The 18,134-nt window shown below is 49.2% G+C and overlaps 2 long non-coding RNA genes across 2 annotated transcripts in view; one reads left to right on the top strand and one right to left on the bottom strand.

Moving 5' to 3' along the window:
- Positions 1 to 242: 242 nt before the first annotated feature.
- The window catches only part of LOC129736681 (uncharacterized), a 79,823-nt gene continuing 61,931 nt past the window's right edge, over positions 243 to 18,134 (bottom strand). The window contains exons 6-7 of the long non-coding RNA XR_008733655.1: positions 5,241 to 5,348; positions 243 to 1,070 (exon numbers count right to left, since the gene is read on the bottom strand). This is a non-coding gene — a long non-coding RNA (uncharacterized LOC129736681). The remainder of the gene's footprint in view (positions 1,071 to 5,240; positions 5,349 to 18,134) is intronic.
- On the top strand, positions 5,368 to 12,995 carry LOC114015440 (uncharacterized). Its single transcript, XR_003559371.2, has 3 exons — positions 5,368 to 7,852; positions 9,700 to 9,888; positions 12,141 to 12,995. It is a non-coding gene; the product is annotated as an uncharacterized LOC114015440 (long non-coding RNA).

Raw genomic sequence — 18,134 nt, 5'->3', positions numbered from 1 at the left:
CTGACATCATTGCATCACCCCCTGCTGAACAGTTTTCCTCCAGATAGGAGCAACAGCCCTCTGCAAGCAGAATTTGTCAAATCACATGGCTCAGGCTGATGTCTCATTGCCCTGTCGGCACTGTTCTTACCCCGTGGCTTCTGTTGAAGTCAAACGTTTCTTGAAAAAATGATTAATTCAGCCCAAACCTGCCCTTTTGCATGCATGTGCTGCATCCTCCCTCTCTCTTTTCCCCCTTTTTCAAAGCTTTTTTAGGCTGGGATAACATTTTCAGGGAGGAAAGAAAGGGGAAAAACAGAGAGAGAGGAATACTCTTCTTTTTGCATGCTTTACACTTTTTGCATCACCAAAATAAAATACAGCAGATCTGTCATATTTCCAGGATTATTACAAATCTGGGAGGTTTGGGTGCTGTTCCTGGGGTTGTGCTGGGCTGGTGCAGGATGAGCTTGGTCCCTGTATGGTGGCATCATCCAGCACCTCCAGACAGTGACTGAGACTGCCTGAGATGGCATCCCAGGAAATCATGGGGTCATTTATTTTATTAAGGAACTTCTCTTCAGCTCAGGCACCAAAAGAAGAGGCCAGACTCAGAAAACAGCTGAGCATGTTGGAAAATCTGTCCCACTGGCAAAGCCAACCACATTAAATTAACAGGAAAACGCCTTGACTTGAAAGGATCCTGATTATTCTTTAGCCCACTGGCTTGAAAAACACTTCAAGACATGGCTGCCAGCTGTTGCAGAATGTAAAGTAAATTTAATATGATTTTTATTCAGCTCCTGGTGACAGTGGCATGAAAATCTCAGCAACTTGTTTGTGCCTTCCATGAATTTTAATGCAGTGATGGAAATGGATTCCAGTTCTGCCATCCTGGACAGTCCCAAGGAGCCATCGGTTGTTTTCATAGTAGTTTTCAAAGCAATACCAAGGCATTTCCAAGAAAAATTAGCAAAGCTGTTGTGGCAGGGCTTTATTTTCCCAGTTGTTTCCACGCGCTGCCTGTGATCTGGAGGTACCCTCTGGAAAGATGATTGCAAGAAGTTTCCCTTTGTCATCTGCTTCAAAAGCTTTTCAGGGGAACAAAAGAATCATGTTGGGGAAAATAAGATGTTAAGTGGTGATACGGAACAACAGGAAAGTTAATTTAATGTGAAAGTTAAAGAAAACGGTGCTACAGGGTCAAGTTGAAGCTCTCCACACCCTTCCCGATCCCCTCAGTGCCCTGATTTATATTAGCTGTGCCTGATATGAGCAAAGGCCATTTCTAAATACATTATTTCCTTCCATGACATCAAAGCTCGTTTTACACCAGCCATCAAAGGGGGCAAATGCCTCGTTTTCAGGAGCTGTGCCCAGCGGAGAGGAAACGTGAGCAGATGATGGGAAATTATCATTTCTTTATCCCAAACAATTTTTTTCTTTTAATCATTTCACTTTGTTAGGGGCGTTGGTTTAAACTCCAATAAACAAGAAGCTCTCTGGGATATTGCTTTTTATTTCGTCTTCCTCATCCTTGTTTTATCAACTCAGACCTGAGGTCTTGGTTATACAGGATTTTACTACAGCACGGTGGTATAATCAAAGGAAAAATCCTGAAATCAGGGAGGCTGGGGAGGTTGGAGGATGCGTAGGAGACCACAGGGGCCATGGCAAAGTGACCGCTGTGGTATGAGGTGCTGAGGGTTGTTCACCCAGCTGTCCTCGCCCATCGGGCTGTGTGTCCTTCTGCTGCTGCTCCAGAGGAAATCCCCAACCCCCCCAGTGCTGAGATTTGGGGGTTGGCTGAGCCCCTTCCTGCCCACCCCGAACACCTCTACCCACCTCCCCGGGAGCAAGCAAGAGCGATGGCTTCTGCCAGCAGCTCTGAAGGCAAAGATTGCCCTTTCTTAACTGGCCAAGGGGAAAAAGAGACCCTGTGCGTATTTAACCTAAACTTTGTTTTTATGGCTTTCTAGGCATGTCTGTGCATTTTCCTGTTTTTGCTTTGTTCTACAGGATCCTCAGCCAAGTTTCTGTCCCCTCCCTGGCTCCTGGGCCAGCAGTTCTTGGTCTCTGCAAATTTTAATCCTCTAGAGCAAAGACCTTTGGTACCTTTGAGCAACGTAACAGCTCTTCTCCTCACTGTGTCTTCCACCACACTGCTCCCTTGCTTGAAAATCCCTGAAATCCCCCAAATTTAGGGCAACAAAGGCAGGGGATCCCTGGTCTAGTGTAGGGTGTTTGGGGGATTCGAGCATCCATCGTGGGACATTTCGGAGGATGGAGTGGGAGGATCCCAGGTCAAGCACAGGGTGGGTGGGGGATAGAATTGAGGGTCCTAGGTCTAATATGGAGCATTTGGAGGATGGAGCAGGGGGGTCTCTGGTCCAACACAGGGTGTTGGAGGGTATGAAATGCGGGGGGAGTGATCCCTGGTGCAGTAGGAAGCATTTGGGGAACAAAATAGGGGGTCCCTGGTCCAGCTGGGACATTTGAGGGATGAAGCATCCCTGTGCAGGAGCCCTCAGCAGGCTGCAGCCCTTCTTCAACCGATGCCCCTGTCAGCACGATGGGATGCACAAGGTATCACAGGGGGGCTGCATGCACTGTGAGCCTGGGGGTTTCCTCAGGCACCCTGTCCTCCATCCTCCTTCGGCCTCCCAGCTTGTGCTGGGGCTGGCTGGGGACACACCTCTGCCCCAATCTGCTCCATGGCATCGGCTGCCTGCGAGGTGCCAGGCAGGGAGGTGCTCCTGCAGAAACCTCCCTGCCCGGCTCAGCATCCCCCATCTTAACAGGAACATGATGCATGGCTGTGTCTCCCGGGGCACGCTTTTAAATCTGTTAATCTCCCGTAATCGCACGCGTGTTAAAAAACACCTGTTCCCCCTGCAAAGCCACCGGGATACTGGGTGAGTGTTTGGGTGACTGTAATAAAAGATGCAATTAGAAAGGCAGGCTTTGATCTCCAGGAGGTAAGGAGTTCAGGCAGCTGTGCCGAAACCTCTCCTGCAGTCACTCTTCTACTTTGGTAACATCCTAACAAAGAAGATCTTGTGTCCGTGACGCCTCATTACAGTCCTTCTTCCCAGTGCGCGGCCACCTGTCCTTCCCCACCGCCCAAGCGCGCTGCCTTCGGGGTCCCTTCCCCACCGCTGCTAGTGGAGGGGCGCGAATCGGATTTCACGGCCCCGACGCTTGCTGAGAGCTGCCGGGCTTTGCTCTCGATTACTCAAAGCCCGTGTTGCAATGGCCTCTTTGTTCCCGCAGCCTCGCCTGCCAACAGCTGGGTTCTCCATCCAGCTGTGCTGGGATGCAGGCGAGGGAGCGGGGAGGCAGCCGGGATGTGGGTCGCCACACAGGACCCCCTATACGCATCTCTGGGGACCCTGAGGGAGGGGTGCTTCCCATTTTGCTTGGGCAGAAGAGCCCCTCTCCATTTGATCTGCATCCTGCACAAGGATCCTGTCAGCAAAAGTGGTGACCTAGAAGAAATTGAGTATTAAAGCTTCTGATGAGAGATGCTTTTGTGAGACTGAAAGAGGAAATGCTTGTTTGCTCTTTGATTTCCAAGGATCAGCTGAAACCTGTGTCCTATGAGCAGGACCAAAAAGCCAGAAAATGGTACCTTGACTTCCAGGGGCTGTAGAAATGATTAGATCAAAGCCTGGGTGTCTCTGGGTATGGAAGGAGCAAGAGTGAGATGCTGACACCTTGTTGCAACCAGCAGTTTGCTGTCCATTTTCAATACTAGCTTTTCCCTCTAAGCCTTTCCAAGGTTATATAGTTATATCACAGCCCCCTGGGCTCTTAGCTCCCCCAAGCACCCCAGGCTTTCATCACAGGGTCCTGAGGCAAACCCTTCCTTGCAGCTGGGCTACCATGGGGACAGTGCATCATGCCAAAGACTTCTTGTTCCCCTATTAACTATACCAACTTTGCATCCAGGAATGCACTGGCCTGGGCTGCAAGCAGTTGCTCTTTCAAAACCTGTGGCAAGAAAGCAGAGCAGAAATTAAAGTCATATTTAGCACGTTTAGCAGTAGAGTTGGGGTACTGGTGGCCAACTTCTGTTTTGCAAGCTGAGAGCCAGAGAGGGATATGGCGGGACAAGACGTTTGATTTTTCATCCAAAGAGACTTTCTCTGGCTTTATGTCAGCATCAGTAAAGCAGAATTTCACTTTGGGGGAAGGTTGTAGCTTCCCATGGTGGCTTTCAGCCTGAGCCAACCCCTTTGGTGGCCACTGTGTTCCCTGAGGAACCAGGGAATGGCAGCCCAAAGCCAAGCCCAGGCCACCAGACTGCCCTGTGCCTGTCCTGGAAAACGTGAGCTTTCATCTCTGCATCAGCAATACACCTGGGTCTGTTAAACATCAAATAACCGAAGCGCTAGAGATTGCATCGCTCTGGGAAGTCTCGCCTTGGCAGCAGCACAAAACCCAACGTTGCAGGTCCTTTCCATTCCTAATTTCCATGGGTCTTTCTGGGCAGGATGGCGAGGGGAAGTAATTCTTAAAACAGGGTCCAGGGGAAAAAAAACCCTTCTGGTCTTTTGCCATGTATTGCCCATAAATACTGGAATAAGGCAGGTCTGAAAAGGAAGAGAGATGGATAAAAAACAAGGGGGGGAGGGGGGGGACTTGGAAAAGAAATCAAGCATGCCACACGGAATAAATATTTCACGGTGCAGGCAGGCACGCCCCAGGCTTTCAGTCTGAGCCCCTGTGAAGAGGTTGCTTCCCATCACTCGGTGGCTTCCTGTGCTGGGAGGAGAGGATGTCCTCAGTGACCCCTCTTGCCTCCAAAGGCAAGGTCCTGAAGAGCCCACACACTTTGAAGACCACAATTTTGCAGCATCTTTGCTTTAAGCCTGGACATGTGTGGTGGGAGGTCCTCCTTCTGTTCCTCAGCACCTGTGTTGGTCTGGAGAGGGTCCTGCCCCATTTCCTTGCTGCTGGGAGTCTGTCACCTCCATGGGGGTGTGGGGATGGGGATCAGCCCTGATATGCTGCACATCTCCAAAGGGATAAGTGTCAGGGGAAAGGCTGTGGCCACGAGACCCTCGCAGCTCCCCAGCACCCTCTCACAAGGCTCATGGTTTGCTCAGATTGTCCCTAAAGTTTGCTTCCTGGGTAAAAACCCAAACCCCATTCTCTTTTTTCCCCCTTTTATTTTCATGTAAAAACCCAGAAGAAAGGGAATCCAAGAAGAAAAGACAAAGACACCTTCCACTCATGGGAAAAAACATGTGTCTTACCATGATCCAACATGATTTTCACTGGGCACCCGGACAGAGGAAGGGTGGGATCTCCTCCCCACGCATCCCAGCAGCCCACCCTTAACCCGGAGTGATGCTCCTCACTGGCTGCAGGAGGAGAGCAAAAGTTTTTCATTACAGAAGTTTGGGATGTATAACAAACTTCATACGTTTTTATAAATATTTTGGATCTCAAGGAGGGCAAATACACCCTGGGAGACATTTTGTTTAGCTGAAAAGCAAGTCTTCCATAAACCACAGGGATCTTTGCCCATTACGAGGGATGGAGGTGTGAGCCAGAAATCTCCCCGAGCTGCCCTGCTCTTCGGGGTCGTGTTTTGTGTGCTGAGCTGGGCATTTTTCCTTGCTCTCTGCAATATCCCAGGCAAGTGCAAATCTCCCCCTCAAAGCTGAAAACGTTGTGGATGTACCTTTATCTGCCACACAGTCAGGTTTTATTCTTTATTCATTTCTCTTGGGAAGGACAGGCTGGCCAGCTGGTCCTGGGTAAGATCAAACTTTTATGTAAAATGATGTTTTCTCAGGGAATAAAAGATGAAGGAGAGTGAAAGGAAAAGGTGCAGACACAGAGACCACAAGCTGGGCAGACCCTGCACTGGCGGATGTGCACGAGAACCAAAGCCACCTCAGCAGGGCTGGGGATGTGCCTCTACAAGTCACTGCCAGCACCATGGGAGCATCCCTTGATGCAGGAGCATCCTTGATGCTGGCAATGCGGGACCATCCTTCCAATTCCTCCTGACATTTTCTCTTAGGCTTTTGCAGGATCTTCATCGTGACATTGAATGTGCCAAAAAGAAATAATCAAAGGAACCCTGACCAAGCTGGGTAGTCTCCACAGCCACTCCATTTTGCACTGCTGTGCCAGTGAGCACCAGTCTGAGCAAATTCCCCATGTCCCAAAATAACAATGCTGCTGCCAAGGTGGCCAACACTGAGGACCTGTCCAGGGTGCAGTGGGATGTGGGAGGGATGTTCAAGGGTGCAGAGGATCTCACCTGCAGTCTGTGCAAGTGGGGAGGCAACTGCTGCCATCCGCTACAGCAGCTCCCTGCTGCTGGCCATCATGGCACAGGGCTCTGAAGCAGGCAAAAACCAATCTCTAAAACAAGTCACCTGAGGAGAGTAAAACCTGAGCCTTAAAGAGGAGGCTGAGCTGGAAAAAGTGCAATTCGTACGTGGACTAAGCATCATCAGATGCATCTATGGACTAAGCACCATTAGATGTGGGTGAGAAGCAAAGGCATTAAAAAGGAGGTTAAACATAGGTCTTTAAGGGTGGGTTTCCATCACTAGACAGACGTGAGCCCGCTAGTGCTGTGAGATACCCCACAGGAGCTTTTAGCAGAGAGCTGGCAAGGGAAGCAGTGAGCCGCAGCCAGTGTAATTCCCCTTGTAAATCTGCCTCTGTGTTGGAAAGAGTAAGGCTGGAAATAGCCAGCTGGAAAAAATCCCCAGAGCACTAAGTAAAAGCTCACCATGCAATTAGCGTCACTCATACACATCACCCACACTGACACAGCCCAGTCTGGGTGCATGGCACTGCCTCGGGGTGAAATAGGCTGCTGCCATCACTGCCCTTTGACAGAGGGGAAACTGAGGCACGGCCGCTGGCTCACCTTGGTCCAAAGTCAGGAATTTGCTTTTCTTAATAATTTCCTAATTGGCCTGATGGGAGAACATGTGTACAGGATTTGGGGAATACAGACCACAGTCCTGCTCTCTGCTTCTTGCTGGAAACAGCCCTTTTTACATCAGCAATGTGACATCAGCATAGGGAGAATGGCTTTTAGCACAGGCTGGGCCATCAAATTTAAAAGGAATATAACAATAAACAGTAAAGGAAAGTTGGCTGTTTAAAAGACTGAAGCCAGCTTTGAAATAATTTTCTAAAAAAAGAGACGTCCACACTCCATAAATTAAGAACTGGAAGACTGTATGACAATAACAGCATCAAGAATATAATTTAGTCCATTTTCCTCACATGGTTTCCAGACTAATGGCTGAGGCAGGACACCAGTAAAGAGATCCCTAAATTCAGCTTTCATTTCTACCTCTGAACTGGCACATAACACCACAGGAGCCCTGTAGAAAGGCCTAACCTCCAGAAAAGCTCAATGCAAAAGTCCATCTGCCCTTGGAAAAAACAGCTAACTCCATCCGAGCCTCTGCGTTGTCACAGGAGACATCTCCCAGTCGTCAGCAGAGACAACTGAGACATGAAAACCTTTCTTCACCTGCCAAACATTGCAAACAGAATTACCTTTTGATGCAAGCATTTCTACTGAGGCCTTGGGGTGTGGGGTTTTTTTTTTGACTCGTAAGATCTTCCGGAGAGCAATGCCAGCGGAAAAATAGCCACTCAAAATGAAACTGAAAGTTGTTCTGTTTCCCTTCCTTTGTATAAGCTTTGCAAATTATTGCTAAATCTTCACATCCTCAGCTTCTTTGAATGTCACTAGTGCTGGGAAAGGCTTCTCTTAGCCTGTGTTTTGCCACTGACGTGGTTTAGCCTAGTAATGTCATACCCATCACACCTTAATTCTGACCAAGCCTGTGGAGATGGCAATGAAGCTGCCACCATGAAAGATGTGAGTACTCCCCTGATGGGGATTGCTTTCTGCACCTCCCATCCCACTCTCCTCCCTCTTCACACCCTTCCCGTCACAGTTACTGACACTTAAATGCTCTGAACAGGGAATTTCTTTCGCAAAACTATGCAAAACTCGGCTGAAACTGCCCTATGAGCTCATCCATCCTTTCCAAATGGCTGCAGGGGCGGAGAGCAGGGGGGAACCTCACATGGCAGGGAGGACCAGGCCCACCACTGCTCAGGATGGGACCCTCCAGGAACTCTTCTCAGAGGGGATATTTTGGGATGCACCCAGCATCTCCATATTTCACTTAACTATTTAATTTAAGCCACAGGGCTATTTATTCTGTGAGAACACGGTGTTTTTATTAGCAATTTAGTTACAGTACGTGGCATTCCCCATGCACACAACCTGCTTGTGAGCACAGAGGCAGGATATTTATTTTGGAGCCTTGTCCAATTTGCATTAATCACGGAGCTGGCACCCATAAAAAGGCTGGTGAGCGGAGCAGAGCCAGCCCATGGGCTCTGACAATGGCCATTTATAAGGTCCTGTGCATCCCTCACCCATAAACCTGTGCTCCGGATGGCCCAGACAGATGCGGCCTGGGAGCAAATTGGATTTAGGTGGGTCTTTTTTCAATGTACATCCCACAAGTGGGAGCTAGCTGGGAGGCATAAAGCCAGTAACTGCGTACCGCCGGTCCGCATCACCTTCTTCCCACAGGGTGTGCAAACCTGGGGGAGAAAAGATGCAGGCACATCTCCATGATGGGTATCACTCAGGAGGGATCTGGTCATAGGCACATGGGAAACCCTGGCTTGGGGGTGGAAAAGAAGGGTTGATCCCGTGTTCAGGTTTGTATGGCACTGCAGGATGCCAGTTTTCCTTGCCGTGCCTCAGTTTCCCCCTCTGTGAAGCAGGATGGTCCTGCTTTGCACAGAGCCTCATCGAGGAAAAGATGCGATGGAAACACTCAGCAGCACCATTGGCTCTGGCAGGAACTTACTGCTGTTTCACCCCACTCGCAAACACTCATAATTTTGCTTTATGAGGACAAAACTAAGATTTAGGAATTGTTTTACAGGATGTATTTCCCTCTATGGCATCCTGAAGTGCTCTTAGGGAACCCTGAAACACCAAACATCTGGGCACAGCAACGAATAATAAGAAACAACAGTACATTCATTGTTCAGCAGCCTTTTATAATCCATCCAATGATTTTTAAATAATCTGGATGGGAAATAATGGAAATTTCAGGCCCTGGAACCCATTATTCCTGCACGCCAAGCCCAATGGCGCTAAGTGCAACAAGCACCCTGAAGTTAATGAAATTCCTGCCTGAACAAACTTTTATCATGCTGTTTAGCAAAATGACTTGTGCATCATAAAAGCAGCATCACTCAAGCTGTTAAAATGTCTTCTGTGGAAAGTAAGGGAAAGGACCAGGAGGAATATATTTGTTACTGACATTTAACCAGCAACTTATATTTAAAATTTATCTTTATTAGGTTACTGGAGGTTGTTGAGTTTAGAGCACAAGGGTAAATTGATCAGCTGCTGTGCCAGCAATTGAAGTTTCCCATTCAAATGGGAGACTGCAAAAATTTTAAATTGTTTTCATCCAAAATATTCATACATCACCCCACCTGGAAAGGCTCCATCTCTAGAGCAGTTTTCTGTTATAAAATGTGTCATTGACAGTCAAATGAACAAATAACTGAATCGCATCAAAGCCCTCGAAGGAGCATTTTTTTTGAAGAATGCATTTTAGATGACAGCATCCGCCTTGTTTCTAAAATTCCTAATAATATTCCTATTCTGACAAAAGATCTGTTTTGCAGGAGAGCAGCCTCACAAAGAAAAAAAAACTTCCAGCCAGCCCTAATTAAGTTCTGCTTTGTCCTGATGAAGCACATTTCTAGAGCTGGATTTTCAAAGCCCTTACGTCTGCTGCAGCATCCCTCCCCAAATGGCTGGAAGACACCCTCAGAGGGCTGGCTAGCACCGATCACCTTTGGAAGCCCTCACAGGTGATGTATATTGATTGACATCATGTTCTGCTCTTTCCCAGGACACACACAGAACTAATCTCTCCTTTTTCTGCTGGATAGGACTTAAAAAGTCAGAAAGTGTGAATTTTAAGTTCAGTTTACTTCACCTCCCCACCCTCCCCTTGAAGTTTTTTAAAGAATTTAGCTGGAATTTATTTTCAAGGTCACTTACGCGCAGTGCCTGTGAGTAATCTGCCCTGGCTGGCTGGATAACTTTGGGTGTCATTCATCATTTTCCCTCTTCTTTTATTTACGGAGCTGATTATAGAAGCGCATCCAGAGCCAAGGGCTCTCTCGAAGTCGATGAGGTCATGCCAGTTTACACCCACAGAGGAGGCAGGGGAGATGACATAACCCCAACGTGTTTCCAGAAGATCTTGTTGATGCAAGGAGCCTTCTCCTGCCGTGAAAGGGCACAGCAGGAGGTGGACAACATCCAGAATCACTTAGTTTTAAGCATGTGCCTGACCCTTAATGAAGTGCAGGGATTTAGACCTCTGCCCATGTGCTTTTGAATGCAGGGGCACTCATGCAAGCCTGGACCCAGGCTCAGAAGGGTTGCAGAGGCACTGTTGCTGCATGGGTAGGGTTGAGGTGACGGTGCCCAGGAGCTTGGAGATGGTGGAAGAAACTGTCGTCTCCCTGACATTATTTCATCAGTGGCCTGACAAGCTTGAGGGCACCTGGGACAATTGAAGGGAGGCTATTTTGTGTGGGATGAGGTAAAGAGGTTTCTAGATTTCAGGTTGGACAGAGACCCCCACCCCTCAGTGAACCTGGCTGTCACCCATGCCTCTCCCTTCCCTGCGAAACCACTGCATTTCTTTTAAAGAAAAACATTCCCCAGGAGAGTGCTGGTGTGCTGTTGAGCAACAAAGGCACGGAAAGTATTTTGGACTGGAGGTTTAAGGGATGTTTCTTGGAAGAAATCACTTTTTCTCCTGCTGCTCAGCTGACATAAGCCTAGAGGGCTTGCTGTGTTTTTCCCCCCCCACTTAACATTATTGGAGTTGTCACTTCCAAGCCCATGCCTTGGAAGATCCCAGCGCTGTGCAGTCCCAGACCCAGCTCTATCTCACCTGTGGGTTATTCTCATCTCCAGGTGCCCCAGAAATGCCCCGTTACTTTTTGCACCCAGCCTACAGCTCAAAAATTATGAGCTGTTGAGCACAGGCAGATGGAAAAACGCCAGCAGGAGGGTGGTCACTTGATGTCTTTAACACCTGCAGAGGCTTCAGCCTGGAGGGTGGGTGGAGGGATGAACACCTTGCACCATTGCCGGGCAGAGGGGAGGACGGCGCGTACCTGAGATCACAGCACAGCCATCTCCCAACAAGTCCTGCTCCCCACGCAGGTGTCTCTCCATCACATCATAATTTTTGCCATGGGCTTAAGCCATGGGCAGGTCTTTTTACAGTCTTCTCCATCACCTCTGAAACTACCTGTGACTGATATTGAGCAGGCCTCTTTCAAGATTAATCTTAAAAGGCAGAGAAAGGTCTCTCAGATGATGGGAGATCATCACCTGCTGGATAATGCCTGTCCAAAAAAAAAAAGAAGAAAAAAAGCTGGGCAGATGCCCCCTCCAGCACTTCTAGAGGAGTCTGCTTTTGTGGGTGGTGGCAATCATGGAAGCCCCAAACCTGTTCCAATGGGACCAGTGACAGTCCTGATATAAATTTGAGGGGCAGCTCACCTAGCCCAGGTTCTTTATGTACTAAAACCTCATTTGCTTCAAAGAAGCCCACCAAGGTTGTTGTTTTTGCAGGGGACCAGCAGTGCTCCTGTTGACTCCTCCATAGGGTTGGCACAGTAGCCCATTCCTCCGTGTTTGCCAGCAAGGTTAAGGGTTTACTAAGTCCTCAGGAGCTCAGCCTGCAGATGAGTGCTGGGTTAGGCTTAGTCCAAGCCCAAGGCTGATTTAGACACAGGTCAGAAATCCCCAGGAGGGAAAGTGAGAAGATGGGTTTGCATTTACATATCAATGAAAAAGGGTAGTTGATGCTGCTTCTCTGTGTTGTTGTGAGTCTCAGTCCCCTCCGGACTGCATCAGGCCCCAGGCATCACAGGAATGCCTTAGCTTGCACAGAGCCCGAGATGTTTCGACCCTGATGTCAGTCCCTGGTGTCGAGGCAGAGCGTGGCCAGGGGGATGAGCTCGCTTGCATCCTGTCAACTGAAGGTGAGGCAGCCAAGTGAGGGAAATAATTGCCTTGTTTTCCATCTCTGCAGGCAAGGAGACTGCGTGCAAAGGAGGACTGTGAGAGCTGACACCATGCCTCTGACCACCTGCCCCCAGGAAAGCCGCCAAGAGCTTGGCTGAAGAAAACGTTTCCTTTCAGTTTGAGAAAACAAGGGATTTAGACTCTGTGTTCAATAGGAGTGAGAAGCCCTCACCTCACACCTAAATCCAGCAGCTTCTTCATCAGGGAAGAGAGAGGAAACGTAGTCCCATGGTGAGTCCTTAACAGGGCTGACACACCAGCTCCTTTTGGGGATGGATGGATGGACCTTAACCATCTACTATGCATCCTCCTGCTAGTTTTGGTTCTCCCTGCAAATGTGGGCAACTGGCCGTACCCATGTAGTGCTCAAGTCCTGGTAAGGAATGCCCTTTGGGATGCAATGTCCTGGGCATCCCCTTTTTGCACCAGGACCTGTCCTGTTGCTTACTGGCACTAAGGGACAACGTCTCCCCTCCTCTAGCTCATCGGTACCACCTAAGACCACATTAAACACCAACCACACACAGGTGTAAAACCTCAGAAAGAAGACAGCTGAGTATAAAACTGGAAATACAATTACAAAAACACCTTCACAATCATATGCAAAAAAACCCCCAAAACATCAGCACATACCTGAAGCCTTTCTCTGCTCCCAGCTGTCTCCTAAGGTTCCCTGTCCCTAAGCGCTGCCTACCTGAACTGCCCCCATCCCTGGGTTTCTGTTCACTGCTTCTCAGCACTTATTGAACATAAATAAAGCCTGGAGCCTCCTCCTGCTGTTTCCCTTCTAGTGCAGGGCCTTGCCTGTCCTGGAAAGACAAACAGAGCCCCTTTTTGTGTGCCCAGCTCTCTTCAGAGCTGACTTTCAGACCCAGCCATCAGACACACTGCAGAGAAGGAGCTGACCCTGTAGGACTTTGCAAGCCATTATCTCATGAGGGGTTGTTTTGCCTTGTTCCCTTTTAAAAACACAGTGCACACGTGGCATTTAACGAAACAGATGGCTGGCTCGGTGCTCAGACCACTGCGTCCCTGCCGTACCCCGCCACACGCGGGCTTGCAGCAGTGCTGGGGGTTCATGACCTCACAGATGGTCTGGGGAAGCAGGATGGATGGATAGATAGATGGCGTAGATGCTCCAGGTCCTTCCTGCCTTGCACGTGGTGGCCAGGCATTCAGCACTCCATGAATCTGAGGGGCAAAAAGGGCTTCATCTCACTAGGACTTATAGGTGAGCAACCAGCCATCATGCTGCATCTTTATTTTATGTGAAGGCAAGAGTTTTAGCCAGTATGTTTCACACCCGCACTGAAAGCTGTCAGTGTCCAAACACAGGAAGAGTCTCCAAAGAGGGAAGAGGAGGTGGTGAAGGTACTTATGGTGGTCCTGGAGAGCATCAGGTTCATGGATGGCACCTTCTCCGGTTTTCTCCTCCCTTCTCCCTTTACTGTTGAGCTTGTTCTCCCGTAACAAGCATATCCAACTGCAGCTGGGCAAAGATCCATCCTCAGGCCAGATGTCCAGGGCTTCCCAGCCTGACACTTGGCTGTGCCGAGCAACTCCCCGTGCTGGCTCCGGGGCAGGTGAGCTAGAACAAAACCACTGATCCTACACTGTCCCTGCAGTGCCCCCAGGCAGGACACTGTGTTCCCCAAACAGCATGTTCCCTGGGTCAGGCTCATCCCTGGTTTGTCCCAGTCTGGCCCAGATTTGCAAGGCGGGTCCAGAAAGAAGAGCCAGCATGGGAAGCAGCTGAGTGGGCTTGTTTCCAGACCAGTGCAGCTGGGGAAAGTTTATTTTGCTAAGCTGCTACTGTCCCAGGGTTATTAAAGGCACACTTGGTGCATTAGCCCCTATTTAAGCCATGCTGGTGAAACACAGGATGGGTCAAACATCACGGCAAAGCCAGGAAGAAATGCTTGCTTTTTTTTTTTTTTTTTTTTTGCCTAGTAAGCCTCAAAAAAGTTGCACTGCCCCATCGCCACAAGGGCTGCATCTCTGACCCATCACCCACAGCCTTGCAGCTGGCCCCCGTCCCAGCATCCTGAGCAGCTGCCCGCAGGGGCTGTGCCCCGCTGCGTGGATGGCTTGGGCCCCTGTCCCCAGGAAGGGGCAGCACCACAAGCGCTGCACCGGGAAATTCATGGCAGCAGCCTCCCCGGGTGGGACTTCAGCCCTTTGACACCAGCGTGCACTGGCCCACGGGTTGAAATCATGCATCAGGCTTTAATTAACGTAACTCGATCCCAGCAGGCTCCGGCACATCAGGAAATGGCATCCCCTCCCTTCCAGTCCCTTTCCTGCCGAGTGATTTACAGTGAGTGGGGCTGAGCAAAACACAATCCACCCTGGGAAACCCCTTTACGGATTGCAGCATCCCTCAGGGCTCGCAGCTGACCCTGGCGGTGGCTGAGGCCTCGCAGAGGCGTTGCACTCGTGGCACTGGCAAGGAGATGAATTTGTTTGCTTGGGGCTTCCTTATCTGCTGCAGGCAGCAGGAAGCTCCCATGGCGGGGCCGCCCTGCAGCACATGGTCTTGTGGCTGCCGTCGCAAGCCTCCCAGGTCATTTTTTATGTGCTTTTAATGGCCGCGTTAGGACATGCTGGACTGGCTCACCCTTAGCCCAACCTTTTGCAAAATCTGCCGGTTTGATTCAAGATTTTGGTACTGGCATATATTAATTTATAAACCCTGTGCATAGGGCTGATAGTGCCTTCATCCAGAGGAACCCTTGGTTCTCTCTTCAAACATGCTTGTACAAACCCTTGGGTACCTTATTAACTGTGAAAAAGATTAATAACAAAGAGCAGGTATCAATCCAAAAGGCTAGCCACATGCCTTCTCTGATGACCCCTGTATTATCTGTGTTTTCATCAGCCTATTTACCAAGTCAAGCACCTCCTACAGCCTACTCTTGGGTAACACCACAAGTAAGTACAACCCCTTATTTCCATTTAGCACACGCTTTCAATCCTTATTTCTCAATTATCTTCAAGTGCATGTGCTCTCCTGCCCTCCACAATTCTGCAGCTTTTGTATTAGCTAAGGGCTGGACAAAGCACATCCACCACAGCTGGGATCCAGAAGCAAACAGCTGTACAACACCAGACAGTGCAGCAGCAGATCCTTGGATGATGGATACCTTTGAACCAGGATGCGGTCCAGGCAGACAAGCAGATAGATAGTATTTACAGAGCAACAAGCTGTTGAGAGGAAAAGAATGAATGCTGGGCAACATAACACCTCTTAGGATACCCACATCATGCATGGAGGGCTGATCTCACCACAAAAAAAAAAAAAGCATCTGTAACCATGAGACAGCAGCCATTCACCCCTCGTTTCAAAGGCTGAGCCTAAGAAAAGCCCCTCAGGTGAATATATCCACTGTCGGAAATGAATTCATCTAAATCCATGTAGGGATGAAAGGTAAGTCTTTCTGTCTATATATAACAGTTTCATAAATCACTTTGTTTTCTTGTCCTTGCTGCCCTCTCCATGTTTCATTCATTGCCTTGTTTCCCCCTCACTTTCTGCTGCAGCACCTAATGCAGTGGGGCTCCATCACAGCCCTCACCCACAATAAATAGGAAGCCTTTCATTTGGTAAGAATTTAGAAATATGAAATATTTTACCATTGCTGTTTTAGTACATATTATTCCCTTCTTGACTATATTCCTTTAAAAAAATAATCAAGTGCTGCAGGTGCATGGGAGACAGCATCTGTCCCCAGCCTTCGATCCGGCTGTGGCGGCTGGTATCACATCCTGGTTCCATCCTCACTGCAGGGAAAAAGGGATTGCAGGAGCTGGCTGGGGCCCAGCTCCAAACGTAGCTTTGGAAACAACTTGAGAAACTCCTGTAAATGAAGTTCAGGGAAGGCAGTTACCTCTGAGTCGGTCCTGGCACAGAGAAATCTACCTCCAAACGGGGCTTTCCCTCCCGTGTTTTCCTTCTGGCATCCTTCTAATATGACAGCAATTAAAAGCCCTGAAAAATGGATGGAAACAATTTGGAAGAGGTCTCTATTAGGTTTGCTCTCATTAGCCCTGCAGGCTATTTTTTCAGCTGCTAATTGACAGCTGCCTTCCATATGCACTGTCAAAAAATAAAAGCCCTGAGGCATTACACCAGCGTAATTTTAACCGGGGCTGTCTTGTCAGGCATGCGGAGGAGCACGAGAAGGGAGACAGTCACATGAGCCCACCACAGCCAATATGATGTAAGGCAGCTCTGATTTTGGGGATGCCATGCCCTGGCAAAGCAGTGAGATGGGGTGCGCAGGAGGACTCAGGACATGCCAGGTCCTCCCACCACCTGTGGGACCACACTTGCAGGTGTTTGCCTGGCTGCCCCGGAGCTGTCAAGGCAAGTTTTACCATGATGACAAGAGTTGCAACTACTCTCTGGACTTGCCCTTCCTTGGAGAAGCCATGGGAGCCCTGCAAAGCTGAAGGCTTCCACCTAAACCGTGGTTCCAGGATCAACTGCTGCATCCAGGCAGGTCCTCTGGGCTCCTCTGACCTGGAAGTGGCAGTGACCCACCTGTCCCCACCACCTCAAGGCCCTGAAACCCACCCTTGCTCTGCATCAGGGACACAGCATTTTGCCAAGAGAGCGCCCACTCAGCAGCACTGAACAGTAAGGCAGACAGCCCCGCTGAAGCAGACCCCAGCTTTTTTTTGTCACCTGGAAAAAGCAGTGAAATTATTGTGCTAAAAGTCAGGGTCAGCTAGAAACACAGTTTTAGCAAAAGAGAGGTGGAAGGAGGCCCACGTTACTTTGGACTGCCACCATTTCTCAGTGAGACGAAGGAGAGAAAAAGGATCATCCCACTCGGGCATGCTTTTTGCCCACTGGTGTGCTGCCTGCGGGTGTCACAGATGCCCTTTCCTGTTGTGAGAAAAGCCTAGGACTACACTGGATACAGCAGAGAGATGAAATGCCATAATTTTTTTGTGAGGGATGCTTAGTTTGCACTGAAAACCCACATAGGGTGGTTAGCCAGCAAAGCTGGACCTGAAAGGAAGACGGGGGTGCCTGGATGGATGTCCAGACTCTGGGACGCCACGCAGGGAGCAAGTGGGCGGTAATGTGAGATGTTTGTTCAGTGGATTTACATGGCAACGGCCTTGGAAATTACTGGAAAGCCAGGAAATGGAAAAATGACTATATGCCAAGGTGGGCATTTCATTTTTGTTGTTTAAACTGATCATTCATGAACTGTTGGTTTTTCCTTTAGCAGCACTTCCCTGGCACCCAACCCAGACTTAGTGCTTACTGAGAACATTAATTGCAAAAGAGTTTTACAGAAAGGATGGAAGATGTTCCCAAATTTTGGAGCCCACACTGAGTGTCTCTTAGACATAAACAGCTGCTCCTAGACAGCTGAACTTGGACTTCCCTCCTCTTGGCAAGAGTAGCCCAAATATTGGGCACGTCCCACCAGGATGCCCCTGCATCTGGCTGACATCCCCTCAGCTGGAAACTTTGCTTTGGCTTTTCTTCTAGCTGAACTGCAAAGGTCAACAGAGGCAGGAACTGGGAGGGGAAAGCCATCAGTCGGGGACAGGGATAACCCAGCCCAGCTCTGGTGATGTCCTAGGAGATCTCTCAGGTCAGTTTGCCTTTTCTATGGAAAGAAATGAGATTGGTATGGGAAATGCATGCTGAAATACTCCAGCTCTGTGTTAAACAGATGCTTTCACCTGCACATTTGATCTTCAGGAAGTTAAAGGTCTGAGCATAGCTACTGGCTTCGTTAAGCAAATGCCAGTGTCACTCCATGTCTCTTATTTCCCCTCTGAACTTTCTAGGTCACCTGCAAAAGGTGAGAGCTCTGTCCCCAGACTATGAGGTGGTCCTCCAGTGTCCAAGCCACAGCACCATCACTTGTCCTGGTCCTCTCCAGACAAGGGGTGACTAAAGGCAGATGAGTACCTGGAGGTGCAGAGGGACATGGACAGTGCACCAGAGACCACCAAGCACTTAAGTCATTGCTCC

Source organism: Falco cherrug, chromosome 8 (assembly GCF_023634085.1).
Source record: "Falco cherrug isolate bFalChe1 chromosome 8, bFalChe1.pri, whole genome shotgun sequence".
Classification (NCBI taxonomy): domain Eukaryota; kingdom Metazoa; phylum Chordata; class Aves; order Falconiformes; family Falconidae; genus Falco; species Falco cherrug.
The sequence above is the reverse complement of the archived record's forward strand: the minus strand, read 5'-3'. Positions and strand labels throughout refer to the sequence as shown.